The 19,752-nt window shown below is 34.8% G+C and overlaps 1 protein-coding gene and 1 pseudogene across 8 annotated transcripts in view; one reads left to right on the top strand and one right to left on the bottom strand.

The window, feature by feature from the left end:
• Arb2a (ARB2 cotranscriptional regulator A) overlaps positions 1 to 19,752 on the bottom strand; it is a 391,209-nt gene that overhangs the window by 304,807 nt on the left and 66,650 nt on the right. The window lies entirely within an intron of this gene.
• Positions 5,828 to 6,977, top strand: LOC150064217 (non-selective voltage-gated ion channel VDAC2 pseudogene; annotated as a pseudogene).

The raw sequence follows: 19,752 nt of genomic DNA, 5'->3' as shown, positions 1-19,752 counted from the left end.
GAGCACCAGCCCTGAGCTGAAGAGTTCAGAGACAGCATCCAGACCCAGAGTTCAAGCCTCATGACTGACAAGACAAAATAATAATAATAAATAATAATAATAATAAATCTGTACTGTTTTAAGCCATGAAATAACTAGCAATTTGTTACAGCATCAATATAAAACTGATACATAATTTCTATCCTAATATATTTTTCTTCCTTAGAAGACAAAAAGTAAAAAGACTGTCTGGAATAAGAATACTTAATAGATATTTTTAATGGTCATCTAAGTGTTTCTACTACCTAAAATATCTTTATGCAAAATACCTTAAAAAATAATTCTTCAATATAAGTAAAAGACAAATTTTATGAAACAAAATGAGAAACAAATGTTCTCTTTTTAGAAAATTAAGATGACAATTGCTTTGATGTTACACTCTGAAATCTACAATAAATTTGTTATGTTGCTTTCTTCAAAGACTCCAAATTTCTTTCTTCTATATACACACAGTAGTTTCATTTCAGTAGCAGTATATTACATGTGTGTAAGAACAATGTTATCTTGGCTGGAACAGCAATTTCAGTTATGACACTACATTAAAGTAGGTAATAATTCTCTAGTTATTAATCTACTAATACATTGAATATAGTAATTAAAATTATGTTGATTATATTTTCACTGGAAAGTAGTGATACTATAGTTCTTGAGATGGTGAACTAAATATATAGATTCAGACATAAAACAATGAAGTCAATTAATGGTCTTCCTCCACTTCAAGAGAAACTGCTTAAGTAAATGAGCGTAACTAAAATGTATAACGTTCTAAAATTCCTATAAAAGCATAACATAGGCTAATAGGTAAAGCAACAGCAAAAGCAAATGTAGTCTATCACAATGCAAGAGAGAACATTTGACAAATTTAAAAGGTAAAGTATTTTGGTAGCTTAAGTCATATCAATATGAACTGGATGGTTCTCAATTTTGATACAAAATTCAAAATCCTTACATTTTGTATAGAGAGCAAGTACCTATCCTTCAATTTGTAATATATCAATTCAAGAAATACAGTGATAAAGCCATTAGGAGTTGGAGAAACACTACTTAATTTGCTCAATCTGCTTTGTTCTCCAATTCCTGACTACAAAAGAAAAATAACTATAGATTGAACCATCTCTCTCTAAGGCAGTGATTCCCTCTGCTTAGGATATTCTCCTCTTCCGTAGTCATTGCCCCAGAAATACATCTCATGGCAACTTTTCTACTTAACTTCCTCTGCTATATCCCATCTTGCAGGGTAGGGTAAAATGCACACCTCAGTACTCCTCTGGACAAGGCTGAATTTTATCACTGAACACGCTATTTCAGTATCAATTACCTTTTACTACACAATTAGTGCCAGAATACAGTGGTTTCAGTGCTCTAAACTTTTTCTTATTATATAAAGAAGACTGTCCGGAACATTAACATATTTTAACACGGGACAAGAATTCTCTCCATCCACACATTCTACATCTTTTTAGGAAGATAAGTGTTCCCAATTTGTATAAATCTTCCTAATTGCTGAATCAAAGAAGGCATCAAGAATTCATTCATTGCCTTCCAGATTGCATAGGATTAAAATCTGCACTTAGAAGAAATTTAAATTATGAAAAAGGTACTTTTATCAGAATCTTATCTGCACTCATAAGGGAAACTGTTCAAAGATAAAAATAAAAGTCTTTGAAAATCCATTATTCTCTAAATATTTATCTTCATTCTAACAAGAAACACAGGAATTACCAGTTTCCAATTTAGGGTATAAGGAGCATTAAAGTAATTACTCCAGACCTCAAAAACAGTAAAACCTGAACAAACTAAAAGTCAACAAAACTTCTTGAAGATCCACAGGAGATTTGAGAACATATGACATACATTCATCCCTGGAAATTGGAGAAACAAGCAATTAGATACCGACAAATCAGTTCACTGGGTGCAAAAGCCCAGGAGCAAAAGCTTTCAGCCATGGTACTACTAGGAAAGAACACTAAATTGATGGATTCATCCATTTAAAGAATACTGTAAGACTTAAAAGGTATTGGGCGGGGAGTGTAGCCTAGTGGTAGAGTGCTCGCCTTGCATGAATGGGTTCAATTCCTCAGTACCACATACACAGAAAAATCCAATAGTAGCACTGTGGCTCAGGTGGAAGAGTGCTAGCCTTGAGCAAAAAGTGTCCACGGACAGTGCTCAGGCACTGAGTTCAAACTCCAGGACTGGAAAAAAATTAAAAATTAAAAATAATAAATAAATAAAAGGTATTGACCTCAAAATTGGTGTGTCAAACTTTGTGACTTTTCTTTCTAGAAGTTTCTCACTGTTTAAAAAAAAAAAAAGATAAAAGACAGGAATAACAACTTGAAATCATTCCTAGCTCCGTTTCCATCAATAAGGCCTTATCTCAAGGCAAAGCCTTATCTCAAGGCACTGTAGTATGTTGTATATGCCAATCTGTACAGAAGTGAAATGCTTAATTCAAGCTCACTGAAAGAGAGACAACACACAAGACAAGCATGGGAACACAAGAAAAAATTAGAAAACTGAAAGGAAGAAATGTTGGCTTCACACAACCCAACTACAGCAAATAGTAACAATACTTAACTGCTGGTTACATAAACATAAAACCTCATACAACAGACCAATATATCTGATATCCCACCAAATGTTCAACAAAAAATTATCAGGCATGTTAAAAGGAAAAACACAAACATGAAAACAACAACAAAGTGATCAAATCTAAATAAAGTATCAGAGCCAAAAATAAATGTGGCAGAGATAGTGGAATTATCAAGCTGAGAACTTTAAAGAACTATAATTACTATGCTAATTGATTAATTGGAAAAATTGACAACATATAAAAAATATAGATAAGTAGAAACATGAAAACTAACCAATAATAAACAAAATGAAATAGATCAAAAGCATTCACTGTATTAAACAGAAGAAATGTCTCTGATAAGTTCAGAAGAAAGGTCCAAGGCCAAGGCAAGAATTACTGAGCTTTAAGATAAATCAATAGAAATTTCTAAAATTTGGGCCAGGAGTTTGGCCTAGTCATAGAGTGCTTGCCTAGAAAACATGAAGACCCAGGTTCAATTCCTCCATACCACACACATAAAAAAATGCTCAGAAATGGCGCCTTGGCTCAAGTGGTAGAGCTCTAGTCTTGAGAAAGTACTAGGATAGTTCTCAGGCCCTGAGTTCAAGATCCATGACTGGCAAAAAAAAAAAAATTCTAAAATTTAAATTAGAAAAAAAAGATTTTCAGAGGTTTATCTAGTATGATTGTTGTTTATCTTGTGTGATTGTTATTCTTAATGTACTATGTTATTTCGCATCTCATTTTTTGCCCTTATGGTTAATATCATGTTGTTTTTGTATCTGACTGTGTTACCTGGTATATTGTATATACATTTATTTGAAATAGGAAAGGGAAGGGGGGAAAGCAGGATGATTGGGAGGGTGGGGGGAGGTTAATGGGGACAAAAACATGAGAAGGGATATCAATGTGTGAGAAGTAATGCACCCACAACCTGACAAATGTAACTGTAACCCCTCTATACATTATCTCAACAATAACACATACACACACACAAACACACACACACACACACACACACACACACGAAACTCAAAGAGAGAAAAAAAAACAAGAGCAAGAAGAGACTTTCAGAATTGTGAAACAGTTGCAAAAAAGTGCAACTTTCACCTATTAATAAAAGAAGAAAGGAAAATAACAAAGTAATTATTTGAAGTAATAATGGCTAAGATTTTTCCAAAATTATTGACAGATACAAAAGGATACATCCAGGAAATATAGAAATCACCAAACAGGATAAAACTAAGCAATTGTAACTAGCCATATCACAGACAACTGTAGAAAATCAAAGACAAGGAAAATCTTGAAAGAAGTCACAATTAAGGATATGTGAAAGAAACCTTTACTGCAAAGGAATCTGGATAAGAATTACATTAAAAGCCTCATAGAAACTATGCAAATGAAAGGTACAGTATTCAGTGTAGAAAAGGAAAAGCACTCTAAAATATGAGAAAAACAACTACTTATGAAGAATGTTATACCTAAAAAAATTATCTGGCAGAATGCTGGGAATGTGGCTAAGTGGTAGAGTGCTTTCCTAGCGTGCATGAAGCCCTGGGTTTGATTCCTCAGTAACACATAAACAGGAAAAGGTGGAAGTGGCACTGTGGTGTAAGAGAGTGCTAGCCCTGAGCAAAAAGCAGTTAGGGGGTGGGGAGTAGAGTGCTTGCCTAACATGCACAAAGACCAGAGTTCAATTCCTCAGTATCACATACATAGAAAAGCCAGAACTGGTGCTGTGGCCCAAATGGGAGAGCACTAACCTTGAGGAAGGCCCAAGGACAGTGCTCAGGCCCTGAGTTCAGTCCCCAGGTAGGGCCAAAAAAAAAAAAAAAGTTTAGAGAAAGTGCCTAGGCCCTGAGTTCAAGACCCATGACTGTCAAAAAAAAAGAAAAACGAAAAAAATATCTGGCAAACCCCCAGTATTGGGGCTAGAACTCAAGACCTGCGCTCTGTCCCTTAGCTTAGCTTTTTTGCTTAAGGCTGATGCTTTACCACTTGAACTACAGCTCTATTTCTGTCTTTTTTGTGTGTTTAAATAATGAAAATCTTACAGCCTCCTGGGTAGCTAGGATTACAGGCAGAAACCACCAGCACTTTGCTGAAAAATATTGTCTTTACACAAACTGAGAAAAAAAATTGCCAGTACACAGGTCAAAACTTTCTTAGTAAAGGCCCAGAAACACAACAAGTTAAAGAAAGTTGGACAAATGGGACTGCATTATACTGTACAGCTTCTGAATAGTAAAGGACCTAGCTGGCAAGTTAAATAGCCCACAGAGTAGGCTAGTTTTCAATCTTACCAGTCAAATCTCAGCCCCCTGAGAAGCTAGGATTACAGACATGAGCCACCAGTACCCAGATATCAATGTATTATTATTATATTATTATTATTATCATTGTTATTTTCTTCTTACTAAATGTACTGTTAATTTATTGTCCCAAATCTGATCCCAGTGACCTACCTCTTGGTCTAAAAGCTGTCACTCTCTTTTAAATAGCTATAATACCCCATTTAATTATATTAACACATGAAAAAAAGTATATACCTATACAAATTTATTGAATCCTATTAAAATAAGATAAACAAAACTACTATTTGGAGACTTAGAATACCCTTCCTTCTTCAACTCCTTTTTATCCATACTCTGTAATGCATCTGAACTCTCCTAGGAGGAAAGGAAAGGGGGAGGGGGGGAATAAGATAAAGGAAAAGGAGACCAAGGAAGGGAGAGATGGGGGGGAGGAAAGCGAGAAACAAAATTTCTCAATAATTAAGGTGTAATATTCAATAATGTCCATTTGGTTAAACCAAAGGGTCTCATCTAGCATCTTTAAAGAGACTATGCTAGGAATGGCAATGAATTATCCAATTAGAATGGAAGCTCATTTACCCTGGATACATATCCTTTTAAGTCAGAACTTCATCTCAAATTTCACAAAAATTATACTCAGCTCATTCCTGGTTTCCCCTTAAACCTTTTATACTTTATTCTTGGTGGATGAATTTAAAACCTTTATAAAAAATCTTTTGGTCCTTCACCTCGCCCTCCAGCCATGGCAGCTGCAGCTGGACCTTGAGCGAGCCGGGCGGCCTCAGCTGCAAGCCAAGTGACGAAGGTGGAGCCCTCAGGAGACCACCAGATCACCTCTTCCCGCGGCTTTACCATGGCGACCTGCGTACAGCCCTGGGTACAGCCCTGCCGTGCAGCCAATGTGTATCCCTCCATCATATGCTGACCTTGGCAAAGCTGCCAGAGATATTTTCAACAAAGGATTTGGCTTTGGATTGGTGAAACTGGATGTGAAAACAAAGTCATGCAGTGGTGTGGAATTCTCAACATCTGGTTCATCTAATACAGGCACTGGTAAAGTTACCGGGACTTTGGAGACCAAATATAAGTGATGTGAATATGGTCTTTCACAGAAAAATGGAACACTGATAACACTTTGGGAAAAGAAATCGCCATTGAAGACCAGATTTGTCAAGGTTTGAAACTGACATTTGATACTACCTTGTCACCAAATACTGGAAAGAAAAGTGGTAAAATCAAGTCCTCTTACAAGAGGGAATGTATAAATCTTGGTTGTGATGTTGACTTTGATTTTGCTGGACTTGCAATCCACGGTTCAGCTGTCTTTGGCTATGAAGGCTGGCTTGCTGGGTACTAAATGACCTTTGACAGCGCCAAATCAAAGCTGACAAGGAATAATTTTGCAGTGGGCTACAGGACTGGGGACTTCCAGCTACACACTAATGTGCAACGATGGAACAGAATTTGGAGGATCAATTTATCAAAAAGTATGTGAAGATCTTGATACTTCAGGAAACCTTGCTTGTACATCAGGTACCAACTGCACTCATTTTGGCATTGCAGCTAAATATCAGTTGGATCCCACTGCTTCCATTTCTGCAAAGGTTAACAACTCTAGTTTAATTGGAGTGGGCTATACTCAGACTCTGAGGCCTGGTGTGAAGCTCACACTGTCTGCTCTGGTAGATGGGAAGAGCATTAATGCTGGAGGCCATAAACTTGGGCTTCCCCTGGAATTGGAGGCTTAATCCAGCTGAAAGAAACCTCTGGAAATAATATCAGAAGATTTGGCCTTAATATATTTCCATTGTGACCAGCAGGCATTTTTCTTCCCCAAGAAGGTGCTCAAAACAAAGGATAATCTAAACAAAAGCTGTATTTTAAATATTAGACAGTTACTTGTTAGCTGGTTTCTAGTTCAATTGGTTATCTAGTTACCAATGCTGCAGTCGTGCAGTCATCTATACATTATTTAAATGTATTTAACTGTTAAATGTGCTACCCACCAATAATGAAATAGACCTTTATGAAAACTGAAAACAAAATCTTTTGAAGTAACTGCTTTTTCATCATATATCTGGAATAAAACTCAGCTTTCCATTAGTATTCGCTAAGCTACTGTTCTATATGTCAACTGTCCTTCATTTAGATTAGTTTTGCATCAGCTGTTTTTACCTTTTGCTTTTAAGTTTCCCACAGACGAGATTATATCCTCCTTTACCTTTTCTTTACAATTATTATCCAAGCTCTGAATTTGTAAATGTATCCAAATAACTACTCGCATTTCGCCCCACTAAATCACTGGCACTTTAATGTTAAACACTGAAGTCTCTCCACATATCCAAACATAATCCATCTGTACAGGGCCACAGGTATTCCTCGTCCACTGTGTTCATCATTCCCCAAAATAACATTATGACCGCCTTGTCTTACAAGCCAGATCTTGACGTTTCCTTGTTCATATCCGCCTATAGTCAATCACTACCCTTCCATTTAACACAGTCGTTTGGTATTTGTGGGGGGTACTGACTGCATATCGAAATTAGAAGACACTCCACTCCCATATAAAATGGCATGTGGAAGCCAGGCGTGGTGCCTCATGCCTATAATCCTAGCTACTCAGGAAGCTGAGATCTGAGGATCAAGGTTCAAAGCCAGACCCAGCAAAAAAGGACCTGAGACTCTTATCTCCGACTAACTTCTAGAAAAAAAAGGAGGAAGTAGGCTTGGCTCAAGGGTAGGGCAGAATCCTTGAGCTGAAGAGCTCAGGGACAATGCCCAGGCCCAGGGGGAGGGCAGTAAGTAGCCTTGAGCTAAATAGCCTAGGGGCAGTGCCCAGGCTGAGATCAAGCCCCATGACCCACCAAAAAAAAAAAAAAACAAAAACAAAAAAAGCATATGGCCCACTTATAAAATGCATATGACAAATATACTCTTTTATATAAAAGTTTATATTACCTTTAGATTACTTAACATGAAATGCAACATAAATACTATGTAAATGTTGTTATGCTGTATTGTTTATGAAATAATGACAAGAAAAACAAGTCTGTTCATGTTAGATACAGATGCAATTATTTTCCAAATATGTTTGATCTGTATTTGGGTAAATTTTTAGATGCAGAATCCACAGATACCTAGGACAAAGGGATAACTGTGCTGAAATACTTTTGTGTATCTCTATTTATACTGTCACCTCTAATCTTATCAATATCTCTTCCTTCTGCTCCTTTGGTAGCTTTCAGTTATATTTCAAAGGTATATATGTCCTGCATATACAATTTGAAAATGAATCACTTCTTTTCAAATGCAAATGTAAGTGGGTAAAGAACTGTGCTAGACAGAGTGAGATTGATTAGAATATGTTGTACAGATAATGTGGACATGTAACAGAGAAATCCTTTCCTTATATAACTACAGTAAAAATGAAGAGAAAAAATCAAATGTAGTACCTCTTAACCACCTTAGGAAAAATTACCGAAATCCTACATTGTAAAAAGCTCTATAAGATCTGGCCCCAGCATAAAGTTTAATTAAATATCATGTTCCTCATCTTCTGTATTGTGGCCACATTGGCTTTCTTTTAAATTGTAGATATATCAGCATCTTTTCATTTCATAGCCTTTGCAAATGACATTGTCTGCTCTAAATGTTTCTCTCATTCTTTGCTTATTCAGCTTTAACATCTTTCTTGGCTGATCTGCCCCCTCCCCCAATCTATTCTTTATGATATAGCGATGACTCTTATATTCCTCCTATTAGATATTCAGATCATTAGTATTGTTTTCCAAAATTTGTCTTTGATACTAGGCTTTAAGCTTTTGAGCAGAAACATCTAATTGTCTTGAGTCAAAGATGTAGGGTGCAGTTTATGTAAACACAGTTATAATTTGGTGAATAAATAGTTCATAACTTATACATTACATGAAATAAGTCAGATCTAGAAGAAAAGTATCATACTTTCTGTTTCAATTTTTTAAAAACTCAAATGGGATGTAAAAAAGATTTCTGGAGAGTAGAAGTGTAAGAGGAGAAAGATGTTGGAGAATAGGCACTCAAGTACAGACAGAAGTGCTAGTATACCACACTACAATAGGGTGACTACAACTCATAGTAATTTACTGTATGATATATGCTTTATCAAGAAAAGAGGATCACGGTAGCGTCAAACACAAAATAAGGATGAGAAAAATGGTGATTATCATTACTGCATCAGTACATACTAGATACATGTAAGAAAAGATTCCACAGTCCATAGGTATGTATTATTATTATATTTTTACTGTTTCAGAAGATGAAAATGGTAAGTGCTCTCATCTGATCATTACACACCCATACAAATATACTGAATTATCTTAAAATAATAAAATTAGATGTAAAACTAAAAAAAGAATCCTTGTTCTAACTGCTTGACCCAACCTTCCACAGTATTCTTTACCCTGGCCACAAAGCAAAAAATATCTTATGGACCATTTTTTTCTGTGAGATATACTATAAAATGATAAATGATTTTTTCATGGCTATAGGACTTATATGATCATAGTTTTAATTGGGTTTACTCTTTTATAACTATTGCCATTGAGAAAAATAGACATTCTTTTCCTACAATCTACCCATAAATATAGTATAAGCAACAAAAATATGAGTACATGTGCCTGGGCATAGCTCAAGTAGTGGAGTACCTGCCTAAAGCATAAGGGACCTGAGTTCAAATCACTAACCGCCCACCCCAACATGCACACATGCACGCATGGAAGGACGGATGGACACAGACACAGACACAGACACACACACACACACAAATTAAAACAATAACTGCAGTAAGACTGTAGCTCATAGCCATAGTACAATGACTAACATTTGAATTCCGCCCCTCCCTTTTTTGGTGAATCATGGGGCTTGAACTCAGAGTGGGTGCTGTCTCTGAGCAGTTCACCTCAAGGCTATTGCCCTATCCTTGAACCGTTTTTGTTTTCTAGCCTTCTAATTTTCTAGAGGTTAACTGGAGATAAGGGTCTCAGGTCCTTCTGTGCCAGGGCTGGCTTTGAACCTTGATTCTAAGATCTCAGCCTCCTGAGGAGCTAGGATTACATGTGTGAGTCACTGCCCAGCTGAATTTCCTTTCTTATGATAAACAAGACGCCTCTATAATATGAATTAAACTATTTCAGACAGAGAAAATAAGTGGTAATAATCTCTGAAAATTGAGAGAAGGAAACAAAAGTGAGGCTCAGGCTGAGTTCAAGCCCCATAAATGACACATACACACAAAAAACCTACATGAGGCTAGACAAGGAAAAATCTGAGTTAAAAAATTAAAATTAAACATTTCTTGAGCTCATATAGATAGAGCTAGGAGATATTCAAGTTCCAACTCATATAGGCCTCATTGAATAATCAAGGGTATTATTAAATACTGATCAGAGAAATACCAGAAAAGTTACATTATGCCTAGACTAACAATTAGTCTAAAATGATCTTAACAGATCATAGAAACAAATCCCAAATGATTGAGTTTCTCTACAAATATGGTAATTTGTGTTGAAATGAAATCCAACAATTAATTAATTTTTGCTAGTCCTGGGCCTTGAACTCTTGAGTCTGGAACACTGTCCCTAAGCTCCTTTTATACAAGGGTACTACTGTACCAGTTGAGCTACAGTGCTACTTCTGTGTTTTTCTGTGATTAATTGGAGGTAAAAGTCTTAGGGATTCTCTTGCCTGGGCTGGCTTTGAACTGTAATCCTCAGATTTCAGCCTCCTGAATAGCTAAGATTACAAGAATGAGCACCAGTGCCCAGCTTTCACCAACATTTTAAAAAAGGAGACATCAGGGCCGGGAGTTTGGCCTAGTGGTTAAAGTGCTTGCCTAGCATGCACGAAGACCTGGGTTCGATTCCTTGGTACCACATACATAGAAAAAAACTGGAAGTGGTGTTGAGGCTCAAGTGGTAGAGCTCTAGCCTTGAGAAAGTCCAAGGACAGTGCTCAGGCCCTGAGCTCAAGCCCAGGACTGGCAAAAAAAAAAAAAAAAAAGGAGACATTGTATCTATTGCAAATATAAGCCACTGTCTCCTGACTTTAAATAGTAATTTTATCATTCTGATATGAAAATCATTATAATAAGATTCAGAGATATAAACCTTTTATCTGAGTATGATTCAGAAAGAGAGCATAAATTGTTCATTTGAATTCAAGTCATTTTTAAAAGATTTCATTCCAGAAAACATCTAACAGGAAAAAAATACTGTTAATATTTCTAAAACCCATATAAAAACAAAAACACCTCTCCAATGATTTCCAGACAATTTTAAACAGTAATCTCCAAAGACTAATATTTTAATAAAAACATGCTAAGGATATTACTTGTCAATAAAAGAAAAGACACTGTGAAAAACTGTACCTCCTATTTAAAACCTTTATACTTTGACTCAAAGTAAACAAAAAAAAAAACTTACCTTAAATATACAAGTAACATAAGTGACATCTAAAAGATGCCTTCTTATTTGAAATATTTTCCTTTGGAGAGCCTCATCAGCTGGTACCACGTGTCCAAAGAAACAGCTGCTTTTTAAAGTTCCCTAACTCAGCACGTTCCCAACTGTCAGCTCTAACTCTATGCAATCCCCATAGTACAGAATATTTTAAGTGAAATGGCTCATTAAGTTGAATCTATGGGGTCCACTTTCTTCAGTGAACTGAAATTAAGCCCACAGATTTGCTAGCTCACAACAGAACTCCTTTGCATTATAGACTCAGAATAAAACATTTTTACCATTTACTATGCAATTTTATACACTACAAATGCACTCACATAAAAGATGATTTCAGAAACATATCTTCAAAACTCATGAATTACAGAGCTATCTTCATAAAATAACTTTAAAATGAAGAATTTGCTTTGCAATGTAAATAAATGGCTTACAACTTTTTAAGACAATAAAACTGAACAATAAAACTCAAAATTAAACGTATCATTGGCTCTTAAAGTTTTTTTTCTTGTAACAACTACAAAAAAGATAGGTCTGACCACACAGACCTGTAAAAATCAGAGATAATAAGTATAAAAGTTACAAAACTGTACCAGGTGCTGGTGGCTCATACCTGTAATCCTAGCTTCTCAGGAGGTGGAGATTTGACTAGTAAGATTAAAAACCAGCCCAGGCAAGAGATTCATGAGATTCTTTTCTCATCTCCAATTAACAAAAAGTCAGAAGTTAGACTCTTATCTCCAATTAATTAGAAAACTCGAACAGGAGATACATCTCAAGCTCAAGCGCTTCAGCACCAACTGTGAGTTAAAGCTGAGCAAGAAGCATGAGGACCTGATTTCCAGCCCCAGTACTGGCAGAACAACAAAACAAACCAAACTCATATATTAATGCTCTTTATATATTATAATTTATAAATTATAAGTAAACAAATTTTATAGTTTGGTCGCAAACCACCAAAACATGAAGGATTTGCTGAAAGTAGAATAAAATTATAGAATTACTATATTAGATATGTAGTAATTTGGAGCAGAATTCACAGATGCTACAGCCTTTGTCCATCCTCCTCAATACTTTTCTTCAAATATAGTGCAGAAGATAATGAAGTATGTGGAACACAAATCTCTTTTCAGTCACACTTAGAACACATTATATTTGCCAAGACTGTCAGCCCAAATCACTTGTGAATTCTTTACCAGCTACAATTAATTTGGGGGATGTGAACATTTTGATTTTATAATATTCATACGCCAACACAGACCCATGTACATATACATATATCCAAATCATATGAAGATACACTCACAGGCAGATATATTCACTTTTTACATATTAAGTACATTTCTTTACAAAAGTTAAATTTTTCTATGAAGATTAACAATGGGTCTCTTAAATCAAGTAATGAATATGCTCAACTAAAACTTACAGAAAGTATATAGATTATAACTCCAAGTTTGGGTGAGAATGCAGCTAGAAGGTTCTGCTGGTCCAAAATCTGTAGGACTGTTAGGAGCATTAATACATCCCAGGTAAATCCTGACTCTTTCACAAATCCAGATTTTCAGACCAGTCTCTCCAATACTTCAAATAAATAGCCTTCATTAGGCCATCTAGCTAATCTGCTCTTCAAACAATGACTTCCAATGCTATATCTTACTCTGACTTGTAAAAGTAACTGCTTTCATAAAACTATACATTCTCAATCATTAAACTTTATATCCAAACACAGGATGCCTTAAAAATGTTACCTATTTAAAACAGCATACATTTATTATTTTCTAAGATGCATAAATGATCTATGAGATATTTAGTATTATCTTGTTTGAAAGAAAACTAAAAATAATTCTCAACCTTGTACCTATGTCTTCTACTCTCATCATAGCAATGTATACAATATTACTCAATGTGAAACCTAATTCTATTTGCCAGGTAAAGTGGCTCAACTGACAAATACTTATTGAGAAGCTTGGATATATTGCTACTGATCCAAGCACTAGCACTATACAGAGGAAAAGTAGACAGGTATCTGCTCTTGTGACACAGATAATTAAAGGTAAACAACTGAAACAGGGACTACATAATCCCTGATTAAACCCTTCATCTAAAGTTTCTGAATACCAGCTGAAACTGCCAGCTGCTTTTACTTCCTAGTTGTTAAAATGTTTTTTTCTTTAAATTTTCCACGAAATTATCATCACAAAACGTGTTATCCTGAGATTTCAAGGAATGTCTAGCTCAGCCAAACTCACTCTTTTTAAAAAAAAATATCTCACTTGTACACTGACTGTGCCCTTAGATGATTGTAACACCAGCATTTATCACTAAGACAACCGTTCTAGGAAGTGAATGGGAGAATACAGATGAAGAATCATATTTCCTAAGCAACCTGGTGTAGATTCAATTATTCTTATTTAATATCACATTTCAAAGCCCTGGGCAAGGTTAGAATACATATACAATATTTTTATGCAACATACTCTACATCAAAATTCACACTTAACCTTATTTCAGAAACAAAAGCTTTAAACATTTTCACAAACTAGTCATCTGTCCTTCAAGCCACATCTGCTCTAACTCTAGGAAAAAGTTACCAAAAAAGGAACTAAAATTTCCTTGAAATTTATGAATTCCTGATTCAGGGTGTGATGACTTCATGTAATCAGTTACCCTCCTCCTCAAATGATACCATACGTAATAATAAAAAAACACAATTTTTTGCATTTTATAGCATTTTGAAATCAACTTCTACTCAATAACATACTAGTTGTATTAGGACACACAATTCAACTTTTGTTAAGTTATACTATTCAACTTTTTAAGCATTTTAAACTGACCTCTAAATATCTAGTTAAAATAAATTTCCATAGTAATTAGACTCCTATTGTTAGGATAAAATTTTCCCAATGTATAAAGAAAACTCCCAAATAGTGTCCATGTTTGTATACACAAATGCACATACATATACACATATGCAGATATGTGAGGATACATGAGTGAAATCCCAAAGGACTCAGCTAAACAAACAACTTGTGTGGGCACTCCTATAAAAATCGGGGGTGGGGGGGAGAGAATGGCAAAGTCATGAAGAGGAATAAAATAAAGAGAGTAATGAGAAGGCCCATCTGCCTCTGACATAATAGCCAAACATAATTTTTTTAGGATCTTTTTCCTTTAATTTAACAAAATGTTCTTCAAACCTAGAGAGTATTGAAGTTGGGATCACGGATGGAGTGAGGATGTCAACTAGCATACACTTTGGAAATCAAATACCATATATCTTTCTTTGCTAATGCTAGATTTTAACCTAATTTCTACATCTCTTATTTTTTGTTAGAATGAAAGAAGCAAACGAAAAGATGTACAAACTTGTATCTGTCCTTCCTTTGGCTCATACAAGATATATTTGCAAAATATTTTTATGCAGAAATCTACAAATAGTGAAATGACATTTCATGCAAAATATATTTTGCATTTAAATATCTACCTGAATAAAGAATTTTTTTTCAGAGCACAGAAAGATGATAAAGATTTAGTACAAAAGGACATTGGCTCAGAACAACATACCAGATGAACATAAAAGGTTAATTTTAATAATCAAATTCATAATTCATCTAATCTAGAAAATGCCAAGGGTAGTTTGAAGAGATACTCCATTTAACATGAACTAATGCACCAACTGTCAGTAAGAGTGAGGATGACTAAATGATTTTGAAATACAATATGCCTGTGTTTAATGATATCAATAGACACATAGGAAATTCACAATAGATTAGTTTCCCAGTTATGATACATGTAAAACCATTACTAGGCTATAATTCTCAATCTACTTTAGAACTGACTACGATAAAGGAGAACAACAGCATAAAACATATTACTTATTTTTTTAAACAGGTACCCTTTACTGAAAATACAATTTTAATAAAGTTATGCATTTGTTTCTGGCACAGAAAAACAACTTTAAGCATTATTCATATTATTTCTCTCCCCTAAAGTTAACATACTTTAATGCCATATGGGTACAAATTTACTTCTGTTCATTTAAACTTGTAATTAAACTTTATAACATAGAAAACTGCTAAAGTAAAATAATCTCATTCCACTGAACAGCATTTTTTTTTTCTAAAATAACATGGGTGATGTGCCAAATGGCTGGGGTGGTAGCTCATTATACCTTCAGAGAGAATCCAAGTTTAAGGCTTATCTTGAGTTCTCAAACTCAGCAGCAAAACCTTGGAGTATTATCAAAGGTTAGGAAGGGGAGATGATCAAATGGCTGTACTGAATCTATTCTAGAAGTTATTAGTTGTCTATAATCTAATTAGTAATGCACTTCTCTAATGTATTGAACAATTCATTTTATAAAAAGTTCTCAAATTGTAACAGGAAAAACCCAAACAATCTCATTAGAAAGTAAGAAATATACAGATATCAAATAAGCACATGAAAATACAAATGAAAATTACAATGAAATACCATTACTCATCTATCAGAATATCTAAAAAAAAAAACTAATGACTACACTAAAGCAAAAGGAAATGATTTCTACATTGCTTTTGGGAATTTATAGTCAATTTAGAAACTATGTGTCAGTTTCTTTAAAAACTGAAAGTCCTGTCTGGTATTGCACACCTGTAATTTCAATACTTGGAAGGTTATGACAAGAGAATGAGTAGTGTGGGGTTATCCAGTGCTACAAAGTGAGACCTTATCTATAGAAAACAAAAACATAACAGACAAAATTCATTACTATGCATCCCAGTGATTACATTCCTGGGCTTTAATTCCAGAAAGATTAATATTTCTCCTGCTATAACACAGACACAAATTATTATAGCAACCTTATTAAAATAGTCTGAAACTAAAAATCACTTAGATTTCCACCAACAGGTGGTGAACAGTTAAGCTGTAACATTTATTTATACATAGTATACAATAATGCTCAGCAGTTAAAAGGAAAACTATACAACTAATCTATACTAAGGAAAAGAATAGGCCATGTAACAATGGCTAATGTCTGCAATCCTAGCTACTCAGGAGTCTGAGCTCTATAAATCACAGTTCTAAGCAAGTCTGGGCAGAAAAGTCCATGAGACTCTCATTGCCAGCTATCCAGCAAAGAGCTGGAAGCAGAGCTATGGCTTATTGCTAGGCTAGCCTTAAGCAAAAATGCTCAAGGAGTGAGCCCATGCCTGAGTTTAAGCTCAAGTGACAGAACATTTCCCTTGAGCAAAAGTGCTTCAGGACAGAGTCCAGGCCCTGAATTCAAGCCCCAGGACTTGATACATATATACTAGCAAATTATCTGTCAAAGACAAGAATTAAGGAGAAAAGAAAGGATGGAGGGGAAAAGGGAAGAAAAAAGAGGAGGAAACAGAGAAAGTGGAGAGAAGGAGAAAAGACAAAAAGTCTGAATTACTTTTTCCTCCCAATACCAATGTCCTCATTTTTCAATATCTCTATCATACAGAGCCATACAAGTCAAGAAAGAAGAAAGGAAAAAGATTTTGTGCATATCCAAATATTCCATGCGTGGAAAAATCATATATTAACTAAGAAAGATTAAATACAATAGCACTACCTGCAATAAAATTTTAATATTTATATGACAGATTATTGTAAGAAATTTATACTGTAAATTAGATGAATCTATTTTAACCAACTCTAAAGAAGGACCTGAGATTTCATCTACTTGCAAGCTAAGCAGTTACTGTGTTATAGTTTCAAACATGTTGGCAGAAGCCCTGAGACACATGAGATGGCACCACAAGCTATGGGAGCACATATATGTCAGCTCTCCACTATGCTGATGCCAAGGAGCAACATAGTGAGCAAAATAAAACCAAACAGGTAAAGTTCGGTTACAGGCAAAATTGAAATCTTTCTTTTTTGCAATCGAAGTACATAAAAAAAAGGATTAATGTGTTTTCACACCACACCTAGCATCCAGTATTTATGTTCACTACTAGTTTTAAGTCTGCAGAATATAAAAGGAAGAAATTTTTGTATCAGATTTTATTCTCTAGAGAGGTTGTGAATGCATTTTAGACAACAAAATAACAGCACCTAACTTTATAACTCTGGGACATCCACTAAAAGAAGGGTTAGGAAAAAATATAAATAGCTGGGAGTAAGCAAGATTAAAATTTCTAAGAACATTAGCCAAGAGCAAGGCAATATAGCTTACACAAGCTCACAAGTGGTCAAAACAGTTGACTGGTATCTTTCAGACTTTAATATACTACTAACCATCTGGAAATAGTATAAATGCAGTCTCAGATACACTAGATTTAAGGTGATGTTAGAGAGTGGGTGGTGAAGATAAATTAACAAATTATTTTCAAAATTACAAACTTTCAAATTTAAAATTGCTTTGAGTTGACACATTTCAAAAACACTTTTTTTTATATATAGATGTACTGACATTTGAACTGAGGGGTTTTGCTAGACAGGTGCTCTACCATACCACTTATGCCATTCCTTCAGCCCAGCAGACTTTCCCTGAAGGTCAAAGTCAAATCACTGTTTGCCCAAAGTGTTATACTCTGAAATGGTTCAAGAGATGAAATTTAACTAAATTAACAAAAGTTAAATTAGTCATATATACTGCTGTCAATTTGTCTCCAGTAACAATTAGAAATTTCATTCTCAAGTAACAACCATAAGCAAATTCTTATCAATATATGTTCTACATAATGTATTTATGTGCTTTTGTACCACATAAAATATTTGGAGCATATTGATACCCAAGATTATCTTAATGTAGTTCTTAATTATCTTCTGGTATATCATCTATGTATAAAGGTAGTGATGATTCCAACTTCAATTAACTAATTTAGCTCACAATGTGCTCTTCCTGCTGCTAGTATTAAGAATAAACTTAAATATATAATTCATTTCTTGGCACTTTTTAAAAGGTCTTTTAGTAACATTTTAGCAATATGTAGGTTTCTGTACAAGTTCAAAGAATAAACTCCTTTTAACAGGGTTGTGAAAATTTTCATGCTGGGAACAAACTAACTTGACTTCTGAAAAATGTCAGCATCATGTATTAATATTGTATCTTTCAAAATTATATTTTTTAAAATAAATCCTTAATGTGAACAACTATAACAGCTTAGTTTACACTGTAAGAACCTGTTCTCAATAAATAAACTGGGCTCTAGGGTAGATCACACCTAATTCTAGCTCTTTAGAAAGTTGAGATCTGGAGGACCACAGTTCAAGGCAAATCCAAGCATCTCCAAAATAACCAGCAAAAATCAGGGTAGAGTGAGGATAGTACAAAGCAGAGATGGAGGTATACAATGGATTTACAATGTACCACTGTGGTGCTAGAAGATATAGATTAGATTTAGTCACCAAAAAAGAGTGAACAAAGTAACAAAAACACACGATCCAGAACAGAGCAACAGCAAGCCTAATATGAAAGGATTATTAAAAAAAAAGAAAGAAAGAAAAAGAAAAAAGTAAAAGAAAAGAGGGCCAGAAGCATAGCCTAGTGGTAGAGTGCTCACCTAGCATGCACAAAGCCCTGGGTTCAATTCCTCAGTACCACATAGACAGAAAAAACCAAAACTGGTACTGTGGCTCAAGTGGCAGAGCACTAGCATTGAGAAAATATGTCTAAGAACATTACGCAAGCCCTGCGTTCAAGCCCCAGGACTGGCAATAAATAAATAAATAGTAAAAAGAAGCTGCAAAGGAGATGGAAAATGAATGTCAGAAGAGGCAAGAAGGAAAGCAGAAAAACACTGTAAGACAAGATAATAGTATTTTTTTTAAGTCACAAGTGGAAGTTGAATATAATCTAAGTACTTCGTGTGTGTGTGTGTGTGTGTGTATCAAAACAGACTAATAAAACCCATTAGTGTTGTTTCAAAGGAAAGTAAACAGTAGATCAGCAAGAGTATATAGGTTATATATTTGATCAACATACATTATGTGCACGAATAGAAATATTACAATAAGGTATCTTTGTTGATTATATGCACTAATAAAAAAATAAAAATATCCTAATATCACATATTGCTAAGGGACCAACAAAAGTAAAAATACACTAAGGTAGACGTCCAGTGCATATGTAAGAGCTTACTGACAAAGCCAGTAAAGAATGTGAGAGAGGATACAGTGAATGTACCATAGAAGGTGGGCCACAGCATAACTGTATAGCCAAAGCAGAACACAAGAGAAAAAGAAGCCTGCAAACTTCTTTTTAATTTCTCATTTAAATGTATCTTATGTATAATTTATGAACAATTTCTGTCAATTATGGTTGTTTGGGTACTTCTGTAGCAATTAAAAAGTAATACCAAAACATTGTATTAACAGT

The sequence above is a fragment of the Megascapheus bottae genome, chromosome 4, assembly GCF_031878675.1.
Source record: "Megascapheus bottae isolate mThoBot1 chromosome 4, mThoBot2.hap1, whole genome shotgun sequence".
NCBI classification, from domain to species: Eukaryota; Metazoa; Chordata; class Mammalia; order Rodentia; family Geomyidae; genus Megascapheus; species Megascapheus bottae.
Note: the sequence above shows the minus strand (reverse complement) of the source record. Positions and strands in the feature narration are given on the sequence as shown.